Below are 23,511 nucleotides of genomic sequence, written 5' to 3'. Positions count from 1 at the left end.
AAACTGGACACAGTACTCCAAATGGGGCCTAACCAGAGCTTTATAAAGTCTCAGTAGCACAACAGTGCTTTTATATTCCAACCCCCTTGAGATAATTGACAACATTCCATTAGCTTTCTTAATCATGGACTCAACCTGCATGTTTACCTTTAGAGAATCCTCAACTAGCACTCCCAGATCCCTCTGTACTTTGGCTTTACAAATTTTCTCACCGTTTAGAAAGTAATCCATGCTTCTATTCCTTTTCCCAAAGTGCAAGACCTCGCATTTGCTCACATTGAATTCCATCAACCATTTCCTGGACCACTCCTCCAAACTATCTAGATCCTTCTGCAGCCTCCCCACTTCCTCAGTACGACCTGCCTGTCCACCTAACTTTGTATCGTCGGCAAACTTCGCTAGAATGTCCCCAGTCCCTTCATCCAGATCATTAATATATAATGTGAACAGCTGCGGCCCCAATACTGAACCCTGCGGGACACCACTTGTCACTGGCTGCCATTCCGAAAAAGAACCTTTTATCCCAACTCTCTGCCTCCTGTCAGACAGCCAATCCTCTATCCATACCAGTAGCTCACCTCGAACACCATGGGCCCTCACCTTGCTCAGCAGCCTCCCATGTGGCACTTTATCAAAGGCCTTTTGGAAGTCTAGGTAGACCACATCCACTGGGTTTCCCCGGTCTAACCTACTTGTCACCTCTTCAAAGAACTCCAACAGGTTTGTCAGGCACGACCTCCCCTTACTAAATCCATGTTGACTTGTTTTAATCCGACCCTGCTCTTCCAAGAATTTGGAAACCTCATCCTTAATGATGGATTCTAGAATTTTACCAACAACCGAGGTTAGGCTAATTGGCCTATAATTTTCCATCTTTTGCCTTGATCCTTTCTTGAACAAGGGGGTTACAACAGCAATCTTCCAATCATCTGGGACTTTCCCGTACTCCAGTGACTTTTGAAAGATCTCAACCAACACCTCCGCTATTTCCTCAGCCACCTCCCTCAGAACTCTAGGATGTAACCCATCAGGGCCAGGAGATTTATCAATTTTAAGACCGTTTAGCTTTTCTAGCACTTTCTCTTTTGTAATGGCAACCATACTCAACTCAGCCCCCTGACTCCCTTTAATTGTTGGGATATTACTCATGTCTTCCACTGTGAAGACTGATGCAAAGTACTTATTAAGTTCTCCTACTATTTCCTTATCTCCCATCACTAGGCTTCCAGCATCAGTTTGAAGTGGCCCAATGTCTACTCTTGCCTGTCGTTTGTTTCTTATGTATTGAAAGAAACTTTTACTATCATTTCTAATATTACTGGCTAGCCTACCTTCATATTTGATCCTCTCCTTCATTTTTTCTCTCTTTGTTATCCTCTGTAGGTTTTTGTAGACTTCCCAATCTTCTGATTTCCCAGTGCTCTTGGCCACTTTATAGGCTCTCTCTTTTTCTTTGATAGATTTCCTGACTTGCTTTGTCAGCCATGGCTGTCTAAGCCCTCCCAAGATAATCTTTCTCTTCTTGGGGATGAACCTCTGTAGTGTCCTCAATTTTACCCACAAACTCCCGCCATTTTTGCTCTACTGTCTTCCCTGCTAGGCTCTGCTTCCATTCTATTTTCATCAGTTCCTCTCTCATGCCCTCATAGTTACCTTTATTTAACTGTAACACCATTACATCCGATTTTGCCTTCTCTCTTTCAAACTGCAGACTGAACTCTACCATATTATGATCGCTGTTTCCTAAGTGTTCCCTTACTTTAAGATTTTTTATAAAGTCTTGTTCATTACATAGCACTAGGTCCAAAATAGCCTGCTCCCTTGTGGGCTCCATGACAAGCTGTTCCAAAAAGCCATCCTGTAAGCATTCCATGAATTCCCTTTCTTTGGATCCACTGGCAACATTATTTACCCAGTCCACCTGCATATTGAAGTCTCCCATGATCACTGTGACCTTGCCTTTCTGACATGCCTTCTCTATTTCCCATTACATGTTGCGCCCCTGGTCCTGACCACTGTTAGGAGATCTGTAAATAACTCCCACTATGGTTTTTTTTGCCTTTGTGGTTCCTCAATTCCATCCACACAGACTCCACACCATCCGACGCTGTGTCATTCAGCACCATAGATTTAATTTTGTTCTTAACTAACAAGGTAACCCCACCCCCTCTGCCCACCTCCCTGTCTTTTCGATAAGTTGAAAACCCTTGGATTTTTTAACTGCCAGTCCTGACCCCCCTGTTACCACGTCTCTATGATGCCTACCAAATTATAATCATTCACGATGATCTGTCTGGGCCCGGAACAAAAGCGCAAACTAACTGGAGGCAACTCAGATCAAGTCACAATGAGAGTGTCATTGACCTTCACACTCAATGTTGCCAAAGAGGACATTCTCCCAGAGAATAATGATTCATTCTAGATTTTAAACAAGAGACTGAGATTGTGAGGGGTGTGGTGGAAAGAACACCCACAACTCTAAGAAAATTACCAGGAGATGCAGAAAATCCTTCATGAAGTTAAACTTTTATTTGTAAATACAAGCTGTGGCAATCAAAAACTGTCTTTCCTGTCTGCCCACCCTCCTCCTGGAGTCTCTCCAGCTTATACTTTCCTAGTTTCTACACTAATCTGATAGCATTAGCATAACCAATCATACGAGCTTGCTTTGTCTCTCTAAACGAATCATCGTCTGACACACTGGTCTACCAGATTCTGGATCAGTGGTGCTGGAAGAGCACAGCGATTCGGGCAGCATCCGAGGACAGGCAAAATCAGGTGGCGTTAATGTGATAGGTTAAGTGTAAGTGGTAGACCAGTGTAAAGAGGTAAAAACAAGGTAAAAACGAGGTAAAAACAAGAAACTTCAATTGTATAAATGTTGGTACGGTTAGACTGTGTAACTATTCTCAAATTTCACTTCAAATGGAAAGCCACGTGCACTGTTGTCATCAGTTGATAAACACTGGTGTACTGGATACACACAGGCTCTCGCCAATCAGCCTCGGGTGGAAGTGGCTCCAGTCAGGCAGGGGAGATAACGTACAGTCTAGAGTCGCATTATAACTAAATCATGAGCATAGCAGGTGTCGAAATAGCCCTTATGACTTACCAATTTTTTAATTGTGGCGGTCAGTCTGTGAGGATTATTTTGCTGAATTTTCTTTTACTCTCTGGTATTTTAAATACATTCATGTTAAGATTAAAATAAAATAATAAAGGATGAAAAAAATTAATAAAAAAATACAAGATTTGTTCTGCAAAATTTGGATTCATTCAAAAGGCCACACACAATGGCCTAGAAGGCCACAGGTTCCCCACCCCTGGTCTGTTTATTCTATGTCTTATTAACTTTTGGTCATTCATGACACAAGTATCGCAAGCATAGCAGCATTTATTACTCTTCATTGATCGTGGTTCGTAATGTGGTGAGTTTTGAATTGCAGTCAGAGTGAACTTTGCAGATGTTTGACCCAGTGACAGCGAAGGAATGTCTTTATAATTCCAAGTTTCAGTGGTACGTGGTTTGGAGGGGAGCTCCAATGTACTTGTTATCTTTGCTTTCATAGGTGGAGGTCAGGAGTTTGGATAGTGTTGAGTTACAAGCCTTGATAGGTTGCTGAACTGCTGGCATTGTGCAACAGTGACTGAGGAATATTAAAGGCTGTATATTGGGTGCCATTCACCCTGGCTGTATTGTCCTTGATTTCAACTTCTTGAAATGTTTTTTGTAATAATTCCTGTTTTTCTGCAGGCAATACATCTCAAAAACAATCACATTTGTTTCAACAAAACGTAGTAGACAATATATTTTGGTCCAAGGAAGGACTGGACTTCTTGGCAATAATCTGAATTTGTATCTGGAATTTTAATGGATCTGTCAACATGGAAAATAGTGAATTCGTTTTTTAAGAATATTGTGTGTTTTACTTTTGTTGTGGAAGTTTTCAGCAACTGTGTTGCACATTATCAAAATGTGAGCAGAGTTTTCAGAGCAGATTGTAGGATGTGGGTTGGACTGAAGCTTTCTCAGTGAGAGGAAAGTATTAATAGAAAAACTATTTTTTTCAGTTTTCAACCAAACAGGGGAAAACCTCAAAGAAGGGCTATGTAATTTGAAGAGCATTGAGTTGTCAGTGTGGCAGAGGGATTTACTGTACTCAGTGCCTTCTTCCCCAAGCTGCATTCATCCAGACATCCTGATGTGTAAACAAAACAGAAATTTCTTAAACTCTAGCAGGTCTGGCAGCATCTATGAAGAGAAAGCAGAGTTAATCCCTTCTCAAGCATCCTGACTTGTACTTTTTGCATCAGACTTTGCCGAGTCAGGAGGTAAATTACTTCGCACAGAGTTTCCAGCCTCTGATGTTATCCTGTAAACCTTGCTTATTTGGCTAATCCAGTTCCATTTCTGTAAATGGTGACATCCTCCAGGATACTGTTAGTGGGATTCAATGATGGTAATGTCGTGAATGATGAGGAGAGATGACTGGATCCTATGTTTTGGTCATTGTCGGGCACTGTTTGTCACCAATGTTATTTCCAACCTATCAGCCCAAGACTTCTTGAATGCTGTTCAGGTTTTACTGATAGTGACTCGGAATACAGCTGAGGAATTATGAATGGGATTCAACAGTGTGCAGTCATGAATCATCCCCATTTCTGACCTTATGGAGAAAAGGACTCTGAAGATGATTGGATCTTGGACAATGCCCTTGGACAATGAGGTGTTTGAACCTGCAATAGGCACAACTATTTCCTGATTCCATTGCCTTCAATTTTTCTCACACTTCTTGATACCATACTTCGCCAAAAGCTCCCTGAATGTCGGCCCAATTATTGGATGTAATGAGGATTGGAGCTGAATGGCCCTGACAGAAGCCAAACTGGGCATCAGTCAGCGTTTTATTGGGGAATGTATTTCTCCATTGCATTGTTAATGATGATCAACCATTTTGCTGAAGATTAAGCATAGACAGATGGAGTAACGTTTGAATAGTTTGGATATTCCTCCATTTTGAGGGCAGGATTTACCTGGGTAAATTTACACATTGTTAGTAGTTGTCAGTGTTGTTGCTGCATTTAAACAGACTGCCAAGGGATATGACTAGTTCTGGAGCACAAACCATCAATTGTATAGTTAATATGTTTTCAAGCCTTATTGCTATTGCTGTGTCCTCTTATCCCTTCATAAGTATCAGAGAAGGATGGAGTTAAGTTGGTTATTTTCCCCATTGGTTTTGTTACTACCTGCTGCAGACCAAGTCTACCAAATTTACCCTTTAGGATTTCACCAACCTGGCCATTAGTGCTGCTATGAATGTATGTTTGGTGATGAAAATTGAAGTCATGTACTTAGAGTACATTCTGAGCCCTTGCCACCCTCACTACTTCCTCAAAGTGGCGTTCAACATGGAATACTGATTCACCAGTTAGGGGGTGGTGGTAATCAGCAGGAAGTTGGCCATGGTTGACCTGATGCCCTCAGACATTATGGAATCTGAAGTCAATATTGAAGTATCCCAGAGCAACTCACTCCCAATTGTATGATACTACCGCTACCTCTGCCGAGTCTGTCCTGCTAAGGAGGAGTGTGCAACATTGGCTATAAATTGGGTGTGACTATGTCAGTCTGAAACTTGAGTGTTCTGTGGGGCAATTAGACACAATCCCTGAATATGAGGAAGGAGAACTTTGCAGAGTCGTCTGGGCTGGATATATTGCTGTTATTTCTGGTTCCTTGATTGTTATCACATTGTGTGTTTGGTTTTATTATTTATCTTCCCAAGCAGTTTATGGAAGAACTAGGTGGCTTACTTGAGTGCTTCTCCTTCATCAAGTGGTTGTCAAGCACAATCATAAGACACAGGATCTTATGATCCTGGTCCACAGTTACCTGATGAAGGAGCAGCACTCTGAAAGCTAGTACTTCCAAATAAACCTGTTGGACTATAACCTGGTGTTGTATGTTTTTTAACTCTGTAGAATTTCAGCAATGTTTGGAGAGGAGTATCTTTTGGTTGTAGTGTACTGATGGTGTTTCACCTCTGGTTTTCTTCAGTTTCTTCCTGTCAACTGATGTAAATTTCAGTCTCAGCAGTCTACTGGTTTCCTCATTCTGTTGCAGTATTTAGAGTTCTCAGACATGTGCAGTTTTGGCGAGGTTTCACTGAACAGACAGTCATCCCGATAAGATGGGCCACCTTTTTGAACAGCAGTGACCCTTGTAATGGTGGTAGGTGATTTGGGATTAAATAGAGCTACCAGTGATGAAGGAGCAAGTCAGAGAGATGGAGGTGATGTGCCTAAGGTGCTGACTCATTGGTAGTGTCAGAAGTTTCTTTGAAGTTTTCAAGTTGGCAGGGTTAGTGTTTGAAAATGTCAGACTGTATCTGAACCCAGAAGTGTCTAGAAAATGAAATGTGCCATCATAACTTTTTTAATGTAGAAAGATGATTATTCCTGTAAGGTGTTGACCCTGATCTCAATTTCTTTTTCTTGGAATGGAAATTTGTTTTCTCAATTTTCTTCCCTGTTCTCCCTATTCTGACTGAGAATTTGGCCAAGTAATCACTTTTTATTTCTGAGCCTTTATCATGTGTTGCCGGGCAAATTAGAGAAGGAATCACAGGGCTGATCCATCCCACATGAGTGCACTTGGCAAAGGGGAATCACTGGATGGATTTTCTTCCCTTTTCTGCCTAAGTTGAAGCCATTCCCTCCAGCTTGGAGATTGATCACTTCCAGAACACTTCAGCTCGTGGTGTGCAACAATGTCAGTGTTGTGTGTAACCGTATAACAGGGCCTGTGTCTGTTGTCTAGTATTGATCTGTGCAACTTCAGAAAAGAAAAGAAAACTTGTTTTAAATGGCACTGTTTACAATCATGGAACATTCTTTATGTGGCTTACAGCCAGTGAACACTTTGTAGTTTATGAAATAGCAAATGCAAAATACAATTTGAGCATGTTCGGTTCATCAAAACAGCAAATTGTTGAATAGGATAATCTGTTGAAATAAATATTGGCCAGAATGCTGAGGTCTTCTGCATCCGTCTCCTCTGAAGGACACCATCTGCAACGTAGTGCAGTACTCCCTCAGTACTGGACAGGTCATTCTGCTATGACATGCATTTCATTAACACAAATTTGACAAATTGGGGACACTGTTTCTAAAGCACGAACTCTGAAAACGTGTGTTGGCTGCAACCCGATTACATCGCGAAGACTTTAAATGCTGTTTCTAAAATGTGATTTTCCGATATCATGGGGGTTGGACAGCAAAGCAACCATTGTGTTATGGAAGAACTACTTGGAGTGAAATGTCTGCCTGAGAGATCTGCTCAAATCTCTGGTGGGATTTGAACCCACAATCTACTGTCTCAGGCTACACAACTGCTATCTGGTCAGTGACGGCCCTTTCTTGCTCTTTAAATAAGTGGCACAGTTGTGATGAAATACCCTTTCGGTGTAGTCTGCACATTATATGATATTTCTCCCATTCTGATCCTCTTTATTTGTCTAAATCAATTCAGAACCAGCTAACTTCCTGAATTATCAACTCTTCCACACATTCCCATGTCAATAAATTTTATTCATTGCCCTGAAGACCTCAATTGATAGAGAACAGCAAAAGACCAAGCAGATTATCAGACTTTATTGTTTAAAAATTAAACTTCTTTGATTTATAGGATATTTGATTAATCTACATGCAGAGGAGCCTCGATTATCTGGCATTCGATTATCTGAATTTCGGATCATCCGAAGTAGATTGTAAGATCCCGATGCTTGGCTAAACTGTATTACCCAGCATTCAATTATCCAAACAAAACACTCTGCCCATGTCGCTCGGGTAATCAAGGTTCCTCTGTAAATTGTTCCATTGTTTCAATGTTGTGCTTCCTTGTGAATCTACATTATTATCTGAAAAGCAAATGGCTCATGTTTAATTGTTTGCAGTGAATAGTACGTTCACGACAACATCAAGTGTCCCAAACTAATAGTCATCAAAGTGATTTACCTTTCTCCTTCAGTTATTTTTTAAAAACTGGAACTTTCATTAAACCTTCAGAGTAGTCATAGCATATAACCGTGTGTCAGCTGCTTTCTAGTTCCTGATGAGAAACATTTCTGCCATGACACAAGCCAACCTCTGAGCTTACAGTCACTTTCAAATAAATGTTTGTTCGAACCATTCTTTGTTTCTGTATCAAAGGCATTTGCTATAACAGGCAATAATATTGGAAGAGCTCATTTATCCACCATTTTCCAAGGGTGGGTAATGGAGGCATATAAGGGACATTGACCTGCCAGACACAAACTGGGCATTTGTGTCTGAGCATAAGTTGGACTTTCTCTGCAGATTGCAGCTGCAGTAACATATCCCTATTGTGACCTTTTACCACCTGCTGTAGTTGCTTTATCAAACTCCCTGTTCAGTTATGAATATTTCACGTTCGGAAAAGATTTCTGTGCTGTGGATCTCTGTGACTATTGGACTCTTTGTGACACTCTGTGACAATCTATTTCTCTCTGTGACTCTCTGTGACTCTGTCTCAATTATAATGACAAATGTCACAATGTATTTATTGCACATTTCTGATAAATAATTTGTCTTGTGGAAAGGGAACATGCATTTAGCGTGAAGTGAACTGGTAGAGTTGTGAAAAGAGGTCTGTAATGTAAGAAGAAAATGTCACTCATGGTTTAATTTTACTAACGTCAGTAAATGACTATTAACCATTAATTTACATAAATGGAACATTTACATTGTGAGAAGGAAAAGAGACTAGATAATGTAGGGACCAGGAAATGGGACTTGGCCAGATTAGCAGTTGTTTACTGAATGGTAGAGTCTCAGAAAAACAACCAAATATTTGCAGGGGCAAATATTTGGCCAAAGGACTGTTATAAAGAAAGAAATATTTCCATCTAAATAATGAGTGTTGTGGTTATGGGACATCTCAAAATGGCTCTCTGCCAATGAAGTACTTTTTGAATTCTGGTCATTGGTTCAAGGGAGGTATTATGACGTCGTAGCTCCAATTGTTCTGGCATAATAGCCACTTGATGATCACGATAATCTGGATAATCAGATTCCTAGCAAAAACTTGGTTGAATATACAACACAAAAACCAAAAGAGCTGCTGGAAATCTGAAACAAAAACAGAAATTGCTAGAAAGGCTGAGCAGGTCTGGCAGCATCTTTGGACAGAAATCAGTTAACATTTCTGGTTCAGTGATCTTTGTTGTTATGGGACATCTCAAAATGGCTCTCTGCGAATGAGGTATTTTTTGAATTCTGGTCATTGTTCCAAGGTAGGTATTACGATGTCATGGCTCCAATTGTTATGGCATAATAGCCAGGGGAACAAGGACTTGGACTTCTGTTGATGGTTACTGACATTATTTGATTTTGGTTCTGGTGTATACACACACAGATGCTCCTAGTTTGAACCTACTACTTACTACTAGTACATTCCTCACTGAAGCTACATTACCTCTCAGGACTGGAGAACGTCCCACATTTGAGTTTCTGATTGCAAGCTTGTAATGTAATCTAATCTGAATCTGAAAATCTGTGTTGTTGATTATCTTTGCTTTGTTTTTGTTTTAGGTGAGCTGACAAATTGTGGAGTAGAACATCTAACAAGTCAGCCCTACTAAATCAGAGACTGATAAAGAGTCGAAGTACGAGGCAAGGTATAGTGGTGCTGATTTGCAAACTACTCCAGTTAGTTGTAGTGCCTTCAATCATTGTTGTGGTGACTACTGGGTCTAGCCATCAATACTGTGTGGCAGATTAGAGATCATTTGATCCTGTGGCCAAAGAACTGTTATAAAGAAAGAAATATTTACATTTAAATGGTGACTTTTGTGGTTGTGGGACATCTCAAAATGGCTCTCTGCCAATGAAGTATTTTTTGAATTCTGGTCATTGTTACAAGGGATGTATTATGATGTCGTGGCTCTGATTGTTATGACCTAATAGCCAGTTGGTGTTAGTACTGGATAATCAGATCCCCAGCAAAACCTTGATTGAATATACCACACAAAAAACAAAAGAACTGCTGGAAATCTGAAACAAAAAAAAAGAAATTGCTGGAAAGGCTCAGCAGGTCTGGCAGCCTCTGTGGAGAAAAATCCGTTAGCATTTCTGGTCCAGTGATCTTTGTTGTTATGGGACATCTCAAAATGGCTCTCTGCAAATGAGGTATTTTTTGAATTCTGGTCATTGTTCCAAGGGAGTATTATGATGTCGTGTGTCGTGGCTCCAATTGTTATGGAATAAAAGCCGGGAGAACATGGGCTTGGGCTTCTGTTGATGCTTACTGATATTATTTGATTTTGGTTCTGGTGTACACACACAGATGCTCCTAGTTTGATCTTACTACTTAATTCTTTCACATTCCTCACTGAAGCTACATTATCTCTCAGGACTGGAGAACGTCCCACACTGGTGAAGGATTTGTTTGTGCTGTAAGGCTCAACGTTGGTATACAAACCAGATTTCAATTGTTTATACAAAATGTTGTATTTCATTATCATTAAATAATGTCGACTTAATATTTCTGTTTTTGACCAAATTGAAAATCCAAATCCAAAATAAGTATTTGAGTTTCCGATTGCAAACTTGTAATGTAATCTAATCTGAATCTGAAAATCAGTGTTGTTGATTGTCTTTGCTTTGCTTTTGTTTTAGGTGAGCTGACAAGTTGTGGAGTGAAACATCTAATAAGTCAGCCCTACTAAATCAGAGTCTGATAAAGAGTCGAAGTACGAGGCAAGGTATAGTGGTGCTGATATGCAAACTACTCCAGTTAGTTGTCGTGCCTTCAATCATTGTTGTGGTGACTACTGGGTCTAGTCATCAATACTGTGTGGCAGATTAGAGATCATTTGATCCTATGACCAAAGGTCTGTTATAAAGAAAGAAATATTTACATTTAAATGGTGACTTTTGTGGTTATGGGACATCTCAAAATGGCTCTCTGCCAATGAAGTATTTTTTGAATTCTGGTCATTGTTTCAAGGAAGGTATTACGGTGTCATCACTCCAACTGTTATGACATAATAGCTAGTTGATGTTACTACTGGATAATCAGATCGCCAGCAAAAACTTGGTTGAATGTACAGCATAAAAACCAAAAGAACTTTGGAAATCTGAAACAAAAATAGAAATTGCTGGAAAAGCTCAGAAGGCCTGGCAACATATTTGGAGAGAAATTCGTTAACACTTCTGGTTCAGTGATCCTTCCTCTGAACACTGAAACATCAACTCTCATTTCTCTCCATGTTGTGAGGAAGTCACTGAACCCGAAATGTTAATTGATTTCTCTCTACAGATGCTGCTACTGAGCTTTTCCCGCCATGTCTGTCTTTGAAGACACAGTAAATGTTTTATTAACCAGCACCAATGGGACCAGGAGTGCTGGTTGATCAAATATTCCAGTAGCCAACAAACTGACACAGTCAATGCAAAAACACATGCTAAGTATTAGAAACGTAATGCAGGGGTATACACATTACTTTATTTATAGTATAACTCACTGAAACAAGCATGCACATTTGCCTTCAATAAAACTTAATGGCAGAGTGCCTTCTCACTTGCAGCCTCAACTCACTACTCTGACACCACGAAAATGCAGTAACCTTCGAATATTTCAGGTGAATAATTTTTGTTGGTTTATCAAGAGCGACAGTTCATAAAGTGCCAGTTAAAATAAAGTTTGCTGACCCATGATTGTTTTTGGCTATCTGGTTGAATTACTAGCGCATGTTGCAGTTCACCATCTACATTGCACAATTCAGTAGTGTGATGGAATACTTTCAACTTGCCTGGATGAGTGCAGGTCTACTAGTACCGAAGATGCTTGACACTATTTGGGACAAAACAGCCCAGGGCTAACACCACATGCACAAACCTTCACTTCCTCCAACTTCAACAATCAGCACCAATCTGTACCATTTACATAATATACTTACAGAAGTTCTCTGAGGCTGACAGGGTGGCACTTTCCAAATCCATTGGCACCTTGAAGGACAAAGGCAGCAGATACATAAGAGCACCAACACCAGCAAGTTGCTATCCAAGCTGCATCCTGTTCCTGATCAGAAATATATCAACGCTTCTTCAGTATTGTTGGTTGGAAATCCTGCAACTCTCTCCCTAATGGCATTGTGGGTTGACCTGCAATAAATGGACTGCAGGCTTCAAATATGTGGTTCACCATATCTTCTCCATGGCATCCAGGGATGGGCAATAGATGCTGGCTCAACCAGAGAGACACTCATCGTGAATAAATCAGTTTATTTCTATTATACAGGAAAATTCCAAAGCTGGACCCATGGTAGAGTCATAGAGGTGTACAGCGCACGAAAGGACTCTGGCTCAAGTCTTCGCTGGTCAAAAGCAGCCACCTGACTATTTTGATCCAATTTTCCAGCACCTGGTCCATTGCCTTGTGTACTTTGATATCTCAGTTGTACATCTAATTAAATGTCTCAAGGGTTTCTGCTTCTAACACTCTTACACCACTCCCTGATTAAAAACACTTCTCCTATTCCTTTTTAACTTAAATCCATGCCTCCTGATATTGATCACTTCTCCCAAGGGAGAAGGTTTTTTTCCCGTCTACCCTGTTTACGCCCCTCATAATTTTATACATCTTGATCATGTTCTCACTCCATCTCCTCTGCTGTGAGGAATCTGTTAATGAAAGAAATTAGGGAAATTAGTATCTGAAGTTAATATCAGACTTGAGGTTATTGTGCAAAGATGAGTGGCAGGTCAGATGATTGGTCAGAATATAAAGATAGCAGGTAATAACTAAAAGGTTAATCAGGAGGAAGAAATTAATATGGGAGGAACATAGTCAGGCATGCAAAATGGACAGAGTAGCTGGGATGAAGCTATTTCCGCTTGTGAAATAAACAGCGATGAGAGGACATAGATTGACATATTGTGCCAATGAAGCAAGAGTGGTGTGAGGAAAAAAATATCTTTTTCATACAGCGAGTTGTTCGGATATGGAATACACTGCATAGAAGTGTGGAGCAGAAAGGTTCAGTTAAGTCATTCAAGAAGGCATTGGGTTTTTTTTTGGACAGTAATGATGTGCAGCAATAAAGGAAAAAAGCAGATGTTTGTCAGACACTAAAGCTGGTGAAGGCATGATGGGCTGAATGACCTCTTCCTGCACTGTGAAGTAAAATGAGGTGCTGGTCCTGCAGAAAGTGAGAATGGAGATTAAATAGTAGATAACAAGGGAATGGTAGAGGATTCAAAGAGACATTCCTGGACTAACTGTCAATCAGGTAGTGGAAAGGAGCAGTGGACTTGGTGAAATTACAATCATGAGGGAAACTGATAGAACTCTGCTCTGCCAATGGGGGTGGGTTCATTGAATTTTTTTTACAGAGGTGGTTTATGTTTGCCATGGGAATTGAAGGTAATTGGAGTTCGAATTGGAAACAGAGCAGCCGTGATTATATTGAAAGGTGGAGCAGATTTGAGGTGCCGAATGGGTTGCTTCTCCTATTTCGTTTGCTGAGAAAGATACAGAGAATGTAAACATTATTGAAAGAAGGCAAGTAATTGACGTTTTTCGTCTTGTACTTATTGGGACTAGGATACCAAAAAATACTAGAATAGTTTTACTCAAGAAACATGATTATGTTGATAAAATGCTGTGCTCACTGATGATTCCAACTTTTTCTGTACAACTTGCCATTACGTGACCAAAGAGCTACAGTAGAGGGCAAGTTGCACACAACTGAGACAACTCCTGAGCTTGTGGAGATCTGGTGGCTCTCACTGTCTTGTTCTCAGACCCAACTGTTTATTTACTGAGAGCCAATCACCTCACTGTTGGCAGGCAGAAGACCTTTATCATCAATAACTGGGTACTAGTCTGCATACTAATCTTGTTGCTGACCGGATCTTCCCTTGTACACAGACCTTGGCAGCAGCTTATCTGTAAACCTTTCAATATTGCTTGAATCAGCAACTGTGTAAACAGCGCTTAGAATAAGTGTCAGGTAACTTGCTTTCAAAAACTTCAGCACTCCATAGTTTTTAAACAGTTTTCTCACTTCAATCCATAATCAAAAATACAGAAAACTGAAAAGATCTGGTCTTTACATAGTTTATTTACCAATGTACCACTCCAGGGAAAAAGTGAGGACTGCAGATGCTGGAGACCAGAGTCGAGTGTGTGGTGCTGGAAAAGCAAAGCAGGTCAGGCAGCATCCAAGGAGCAGGAGAATGAACGTATCAGGCATAAGCCCTTCATCAGGAATGAGGGCTTATGATGAAGGGCTTATGACCAAAAGGTCGATTCTCCTACTTCACGGATGCTGCCTGACCTAAGAATGTCCCTTTTTTATTTGATAAAAGGCCACATTAAAGGTTATCACTGAAAGTAATACCTCATCTTACAAGAGTTTAACATGTTACCATAAATAGGAGATTGGCTGGGAAACAGGAAGAGAGTCGGCATAAATGGGTCTTTTTGAGGTTGGCAGAATGTAACAAGTGGTGTGCCAAAGGGCTCGGTGCTGCGTCTCAACTGCTTACGATTTATAAAATCCATCCATTGGATGAAGGGATGGAAGATAAGTTGCCAAATTTACTGACAACACAAGGAGAAAAGTAGGCTGTGAAGCAAACATGGGGTTGCAAAAAAGTTACTAGTAGTTTAATGAGTGGGCAAAGATCTGACTTAGTTGAAATGTGGGAAAAGTGAATTTTTTTCACTTTGGCAAGAAGGATACAAAAGTATATTATCTAATTGGTGGGAGATTGCTGAGCTGTGAGAGAGAGGGATGTGAATGTCCTGGTGCATGATTTTCAAAAGGCTCAAATGCAGTTATAGCAAAAAATTGGGAAAGCTGATAGAATGTTTTAATTTATTGCAAAGGGACTCGAACACAAGGGAGGTTATGCCTCAGTTGTACAGGCCATTGGTGGGATCCCATCTGAAGTGCTGTGTATAGTATTGGTCACCTTATTTAAGGAAGGATGTAAATGTGTTGAAAGCAGTTCAGAGAAGATTTAGCAGCCCTGCAGTGGAGGGTTGCCTTATGAAGAAAGGTTGCATAGATTGGGCTTGTCTTGCTGGAGGTTAGGAAAATAAGAAGTGACTTGAGGGGCTTTGATAGGATGGATGTAGAGAGGATGCTTCCACTTAATCGGGGCATCTAGAACTGTTTAAAAGTGAGAGGTTGCTGGTTTAAAATGGAAAGATTGGCTCCATATTTTTGAGGGTCATAAGTCTTTGGAGCTCACTTCCTGAAAGAGCAGTGGAAGCAGAGCCCTTGAATATTTTCAAGTCCATGGAGGATGCATTCTTGTAAAGAGGGAATAAAAGGTTATCAGGAATAGGAGGGAATGTGTATTTGGGTTACATTCATGATCGCCATGGTCTTGTTAAACCGTGGAGCAGGCTCAAAGGACCGAATGGCTGATTCTTCTTTGTGTGCAGTTTCCACATGCTGACTTCTTTCATTCCATGCTGTACATTTCTACACATTCTATCTTCTGCATCATAGCCCTGCTTGCTTATCACTCTCTTGTTACTTATCTTCATTCTCTGCCTTAACCCAGTCCTTCAGCTGCAAAATTCCTATGTACAGATTTGTTTGTGGCTCCTGTTTACTTTTCCAACTCTTTTCTGCCCTGGCCCCCTCCATATCTCAGGTCATTCTGTCAGCTGAACATTTTAGCTCCATACTTCCCAGTCTCACCCTGACATTTCCTGCTTCTTAACTTCCAAAATCCCTCAAAATATATATTTGACACCCTGCATGTTTTCTAGTTCCCCTTTGATTTCTGCCTGGGTCTATCCTAAGAGTTTTTACTGCAGGAAACAGACTATTTTAACTTGCATTGTGTTTGATTCATTATTTTTCTTTCATCCCAAGTTGCGGCACATAGAAAACAGGCTTGAAGCTATACCCACCACTACTGCAGTGACAGACACAGTGATGGATACGAGGGAAGCTTTGAGCAGTGCTACTCGAAAAATTAGCAGACTGGGTAAGTGGAAGGAATACAAAATAGTTGTTCATGGCAATTAGATCAACAGTTACTCTTGACCTCACGCTGGCCATTATTGATCAGATAAAAGTAATAACCCTGGTGAAATTAAGTTAAATGGTCGAGGTTCATGCACTGACATTTTGCAGTGTTTTGAAAGCATTTGCAACAGAAACTGAGGCTATGGAATCTTTTCCTTCTCTCTAATTTATGGAGCTTCTTTAGTAAGACTTAGCAGGCAAAGTCAACCCTCCTGAAGTGGTCATCTCCCGCTCCCATCTGTGTCAACACCTGTTGCCCATTGCAGATTCCCCCAAATGTCTGGTTTATCACTTTGTGCTGGTCCACAGAATTTGAGGAGGTGGACAAGAATTAAATTACCATCTATCTCTTCTATATTCTGACAGCAACAATTTGAGAGAAACTTGTGCTTACTAACCAATCCCATTGATTGTGATAATGGAATGCATGCTCCTTTTTTACTTCTTAAACTTTGTTTCTATTTCTATCAGATGGAAGGTATCTGGAGAATTCTATACCCAGTGCTACATCCGTCAAATCCAGTAGTCGCAGAAAATCACGGAAGGTCAACACCTCCCACAGCCCCTTGCGATCTACCACTCTGGAAAGTAACATTATGAAGAGCAGTCAAGTTGAATTCAGAGATCCACTAACTGCAGATAGGTATGACCAGACGAATGTACTTTCTGTCGGTCACTTTCTGTTATCAATTCCTTCAGTTGTGCATATATTAGAAACAACCAATACCTGCATGACAGCTTATAGTTGCCCTCTCCTGACACTCAAAGCATGACAGAGTCAACAGTGGCAGGATAGATACATAGAGGATCCCAGACTTCAGAATGCTTGTTCTTTCACACGTAATCTCATCCGAGGGTGTAATTTTAAAGATCTTGCATGCAAACATTTTCTGTACTTATGACTTTTTACAGTGTGTTCCAACTCGTGTATAAATTGACTTGCAGAAGCATTCTAGAACAGAAACCATTCGTAAACTGGGGTCTGCCAGTAGCCTGAGGCAGTTTCCATTAGAAACATGGGCACAATTTCCAATATGGAATAACAATAATAGAATGTGTTTACAAGAATCCTTTGCCGTGTAGCCCACCTTAGTTGGTTCTATTTGGTTTTTATTCAATGCTCACTGCTCTGTGAACCAACTATTAATGGAGATACGTTAGTGAAGCTCAGTCTTGTGCAGTATTTAGATCATCATCAGTTCATCAGAGCCATTAAGCTTTTATAAATAGGGACTGGAGTACAAAAATGAATGATGTTAAACCATCACAAATCACTGGTTAAGCTACAGGCAGAATGTTGTCCCCAGTATTGGGAACCCTAATTCAGGAAGGACTTCAAGGCTGTGCACAGGAACCAGAAAGTGTTAACTTGACATTCGTTGATTATAGTAATCAAGAGAGATTTGATAAATTGCTGATCAGTTTGATTGAACAGTGGTTCAGAGGAGACCTCAAAACTGGTCAGGACTTTGGAAGAACTGCTTCTACTGGTGGAAGAAACAGTAAGTAGAGGGAAAATACAAGGTGAAGTTATGGAAGTCACCAAATTAATAAAGTTACAGACTGTCATTGGCATCAAGTTTCATTTCAAGGGGAGGTGATAGCTGAGTGGTATTAGTGCTACGCAAATAATCCAGATACTCAGCATATTCTAGGAAGCCGACATTGGATAGTCCAACATATGTTGAGCTGGGGTGAATTCTCCTTGACGCTTATAGAAATTGGATTGTTGGGGTTTTTTGGACTTCATCAAGGGCAAGTAGTCATCAGTGAGCATTTCCCTTATGTAGTGCATGTGAATTTGGAAAGTCTTCAGCTCTTGTATAATTGTGTGCTGTCTGTTGATGTGCATGTGATGTAGTTGTCCTTTATTTTTCCTCTGGCATCCCAGAGAGCTACCAACCAGACGGTGGCTAGTGTGATGGTAGTCACTGATGAATCCTCTTGATGACTCAAATGGACTGGTAAACCCGAAGGACCTTTTAGGCCTTGGCGAGTATGTTGCGAAGCTGTTGTCTGGATTGTCAGGTTTGGCAGGTTCATCAGCCTTTAGGCTGCTGTATCCAGTCAGTACATTGTTGTTTAAATTTAAGAGTGAGAATGGTATTGTAGAAGATTGGCTTTTGGGAATAGTAGAGGGAACATGGGCCCATCAAGTAAGGATGGCTGTTTATCCTCATGAAGGGCTTGTGCCGGAATCATGGACTCTCCTCTTTGGATGCTGCCTGACGTGCTGTGCTTTTCCAGTGCCACTGGACTCTGTTTATCCCTAATGCCGACTAAGTCTGACAGATTGTTTAAAGCAGAGCTTCAGCAAACAGATACTTGATGGCATGAAATCTGCAGTGTTAATTGGCTTAAGTGATGTCTCATTTTGACAGTTGTCAACATTTGTGATTATGTAAATTTTGTGCTTTCAGTGCTCACGGGGAGTCATCAAAGAAAAGCACAAGCTCTCCATCGTTCCATTCCACTGTGAGTTCTATGTCTCAGAGCACTTTTCAGAATGGCGCAGTGATAACATCCAGCGAGGGGAAAAGGCAGCTGCGTGCTACTACCTCCACACCTTCACCTTCTCTAGCTGACGTCAGTGTTACTGCAGCCAGGCCCTCCACATCCTCTGCTGCAGGTTGGAACTCTCGGAATCATGTCTTCTGTAACTGTCATTTGTTTGTCCTAAACATCGCCATGAGAGTAGGTTTTTTTTTAAATAAAACCCTGAGTAAGTAGACAACCAAGGTGAAGTGAGAGGCATAGTGATGATTGGAAGAAATGATGAGGTGCCACGTGACGTGGAAGCAGGTGCTTTTTCATTCAAGTAGTCGGATCCTGTCTGAGGAACATGAAGCAGAAGTAGCCTATTCAGCCTGTTGAGCCAGCCCCTGTCATTCAGTACGATCATGGCTGATCAGTGCTTCAGTATCGTTTTAGCCACCCTGTTCCCATGACCCCATACACTGTTGGAAATCAAATCCATCAATTTTTACTTAAAACATACTTGATGACTATGCTTTCACAGCTCTCTGTGGTAGAGAATTCCAAAGGTTCATGACACTGAAGTAGCAACAGAATTGTCATCAGCTCAGACCTAAGTGACATGCTCTCATTTTTAAGTGGTCCCACCAGTCCTAGACTCCCCAACGGGGGAAATGTTACCGACATCCACCCTTTAAGTATTTCGTAGATTTCAATGAAATCAATTCAAAATGCTGGAGAATGCAGGTCCAGTTTTCCCAATCTCTCCCCATGAGAATGTCCTGGAAACAAGTCTGGTGAACCTTTGTTGCATTCCTGATCATTCACCAGGACCCAAATACAATGATTGGGTTTGGATCTTCTGCACGCTTTGCTATTTGTTGTATCCTGTGAATCTCATGAAAATTTCAATGTCTTGTCCCTTGTCATTTTTTATGCAGTTCCTGAACTTGTTTTGAATCTTGGAGAGGCGTGCAGTTAACCTCATGATCCCAATGCATTATTTAACTAATTGTAAAAATTGTAATTACACTTTTCATTTTGGTTATTGCAGCCTCGATGCTCAGCTCCCCACCAAGTGTCCAACACCACATGACTGCTCAACACACTTACTTGGATGCTATAGAAGAGTCCATCCGTCAGCTATCGGAGATAGACACGACTCGGGGAGTAGCCCTTGCTCAACAAGAGACTGTGTCGTTGGCTCAGATCCTAAAGGTACGGGTCTATGCCTTGTGCTGTTTCAGGAATGATTTTGTAAAATTGTCTTAAGTGACAATGGCTGCGCTCGTTTTCCAAACCAGGCAATATTCTGAGCAACGTTCTTCAGTTACATCAGGCAAACAAAGATTTTTCCAAAACTAAAGATTAAATTTACTTACCCTGGTGTTGTGTTGTACCAGGACAATGCCTAATCTTAAATGTGCAGATATTAGCATCGAACCTGCGCATGACTGCACTTTACAAGGTGACTGATAGAAGTAGGGCAAACTTGCCAAGTTTTCAAGAAATTTCAGCTTTATAAAATTTATGCCATTATGATGAGATTTATGAGAAAATGTTTTTTTTTTATTTATAAAGTTGCAATCTGAAAATTAATTGATTAAATTCTTGTCATTTGTTACTCTTAAGATTTTGGTGCCTTTGCATTTCAATTGTTACTCTCTCTCTCTGGACACTGCAAATTTAAATACCAGCTTTTCACAGAGCAGAGCAGTTGAATGTAGAGTGATGGTTCCTATTTAATCTTTGTTTTGTGTCCAGGCCCAACAGCAGAGACATGAGCACGACATAGCCCTGCTGAAGCTGAAGGCCGAGCAGGAAGCTGCTGCAAGTCAGAGGCAGCTAGAGGAGGCCAGACAGAAAGCTGTACAGGTACTTGAACATGTAACAGGTGTCTGGAAATGCAAGGAATTCAGTGTTGACTGCTTCTCACCGTGCAATAAGAACAAACAAATTATATTTATAAAGTGCCTTTAACATTGAAGTCAAACCTCTCCCCACCCCTGCCCTGTTCTGCTCCACCGGTAAACCGCCCCTCTCACCAAAAGCACATCATGAGGATATCAGGAAGCTCAACATCATCCATTACAAAACATCAGCATGATTTGAATCATGTCCACCACCTTAAGTGCCTATTCCCTCTGTCATCTGTATATGGTAGCAACAAGGTGCACCATCTATAAGATGCTCTGCAATACCTCATTGAATGCTCCTTTGACAGACCTAGACTCATGACCTATTCTGCCTGGAAGAACAGGGCAGCAAATGCCTGGGAACGCCGCATATAGTCATGACTTTAAAATATATTGCTTTTCCTTTGCTGCCTGCAATGGTCTGACATACATTGGGAGTATCTTGCAGCCACATGGATTGTTGTGGTTTAAGAAGATCACTAATTTTCACCTTTTAATGCCAGTTGTGCTTGGACAGTCAGTGTCAGGGATATCTACATCCTGAGAATGAATTAATTAATTAATTACTGCTTTTTTAGTTCTGAATGGTCTGGTTTTTAGTTTTAAGGTTGAATACATCTCCCCATCATGGAAACAATCTCGCAATACCATGACCAGGTTAAATCAATAAAACCAAAGAACTGCAAATACTGGAAATCAAAAAAACAAAATCACACTATGACTAGGTTACTGTGCTTATATGTGCCATTGGAGGAGAGGGAAAGGCTTAAAAGCTTGATTGTAAAACAGAAGCTGTGTCAGTGAGCTTACGTTGCATGATGAAACATGGATCATAAGTCAATTCCACATTGCATTTTAATAGTGCTCTGTCTCTTGATCAAAGTATCTGAATTATCAATTGCTGGACGTGAAAACCTCTCTTTGTGTTCTCAGACATGTGCAGAAACTCTGCAGCAGTTTGTACAGGTTCGCCAAGAGATGCTGCAAGAGTCCACAACTAAAATGATCGCTCAGCAGGTGGAACTTGCAAGGCTGATGGCTGATACAGCACGTCAGGTTACAGAGGTACTTTCTTCAAGTATACTTGGCAAGATGGCCCTTTCCCCCAGTCATGCTGAAGAGCCAGTACTTTCTGGAGTTTTGAAGGAATTTCTCTCATACAGTTGCTGCATTGAGTTAATTGTCACTGCAGTTTGGAATTATTTCATTCCTCTAATGTAGTAAACTGTCAAGGAAGAGAAGGGCAAAGCTTAACAGCACACCATATGATCTTAAGAAAGATGACCAACTGCTTGGTCAAAGAAATAGGTGAGATAGAATGTTGGAAAGAAAGAAAATGTTACTATTTGAGCTGTGTTAGGACAGAATTGCATAGCTGATGACCATGCAGCTGAAAGCTTCAGTGCTGAGCTGGGGTGGTGAAAATGAAAATGCTAAAATGGGGGAACATAGACACTTCAAAAGTTTCGAGGATTGAAGGAAATTGCAGAGATAGAAAGAAAAAATATGTACGGAAGGACAGGACTTCTTATACTGAAGCTGTTGGCAAGTCATGAATCAGCAAGCACGAGGATCATGGGTAAAAGGGGCTTGGTATGAGGGTGAGGTATGTGGAGCTTTTGAATATGTTGAAGTTGATGAAAGTTCAGTCAAGAGAACATTGAAATAGTCATGTCTGGAAGTGAACAAATAAGTAAACAGCTGAGGGTGCAATTTTGGGTCATGTGATGGAAGAGTTTACTGAAGATAAGAATTCCCATTGGATGAGCTCTGTAGTAGCTTTCCTTTATTCATGGAGGGAATTGCCTTGGTATTCGTGACTGCATAGCTGTGATTGATTGATAAATACCATCGGAATCAGTATATAAACACCCCATTTTCACTCCTTTTCACAATGTCTGAGATCTTTTAGCACATTGTATCATACTCCCCTTTGGAGAAAAGAAAGCATGAAATGGAGCCTCAAGGAATCGAGCAGGAGTAGGGTATTCGTCCCCTTGAGCTTGCTCCCCCATTCTATCAGATCATGGCTGGGCCAACCCAGGCCTCAACTTGTCTTTTATGCTTGATCCTCATAGCCCTCAACTGCTTAATATTTCAAAAATCTATCTACCCTCTTTTAAAATAATTTGAGATAGAATCATAGGATCCCTACTGTGTGGAAACAGGCCCTTCAGCTTAGCAAGTCCACACCCACCATCCGAAGAGTAACCCAACCAGACCCATTCCCCTATCCCATTTAGCTGTCACAATTCTTTGGGCGAGAGAATTCCAGCCATTCACTGAGAGAGAAAAAAAAACTTTACTTTTTTTTAAATGAATGTTCCCTTCTGTAATGTCCCCTGGGTTGAGACTTTACTAATACGAGAACATCTAGTCAACATCAACCCCTATTAAGCTCCTCAGAACATTGTTTCCATAAGATAACCCGTTATTTGTCCAGACTCTATTGAATAATGACCTAACCTATTCTTGACAGACCAACCTTTTCATCCTCGAAGCAACTAAATTAATCTTTTTTTGAGTAGCCTCCAATGCTAGTTTATCCTTTCTTAAATATGAGAACAAAAATTGTATACAGTACTCCAAGTGAGGTCTCAGCAACAGCCATTGTGGTTAACCAATCCTCAGTCCATGCTAATACATGACCCCCAATACCGTGAGCTCCTATCTTGTGCAATTGTCTTTTATGTAGCACCTTATCAAATGCATTTTTAAAATCCCAATACAGAACATCATCAGATTCTCCTTTATCAGCTCTACTTGTTATCTCCTCAATAAACTCGAGCAAATTTGTCAAATATAGTTCCCTTTCACAAAATCCAGTCTACCATGTTTAATGATAAGCTTTTCCAAATGTCCTGCTATTTCTTCCTTTAATAATCAACTCTGCTGTTCTGCCAAAACAGAAATTAAACTAACTTTCCTGATTTCTGTCTCCCTCCCTTCTTGAACAGGTGCATCAATCCACTGGAAGCTCCCTGTATCCATTGATTCGGGAATAATTCAAAAGATGCCTTGAATATCTCTGCAGCCAGTTG

At 40.7% G+C, this 23,511-nt stretch overlaps 1 pseudogene; it reads left to right on the top strand.

The window, feature by feature from the left end:
* Positions 1-18,013: 18,013 nt before the first annotated feature.
* LOC148149271 (centrosome-associated protein 350-like) overlaps positions 18,014-23,511 on the top strand; it is a 1,440,514-nt pseudogene continuing 1,435,016 nt past the window's right edge.

Source organism: Chiloscyllium plagiosum, unplaced genomic scaffold (assembly GCF_037043375.1).
Source record: "Chiloscyllium plagiosum isolate Xiang-an unplaced genomic scaffold, Cpla_swu_hap1 HiC_scaffold_9, whole genome shotgun sequence".
In the NCBI taxonomy this organism is placed as follows: Eukaryota; Metazoa; Chordata; class Chondrichthyes; order Orectolobiformes; family Hemiscylliidae; genus Chiloscyllium; species Chiloscyllium plagiosum.
The sequence above is the reverse complement of the archived record's forward strand: the minus strand, read 5'-3'. Positions and strand labels throughout refer to the sequence as shown.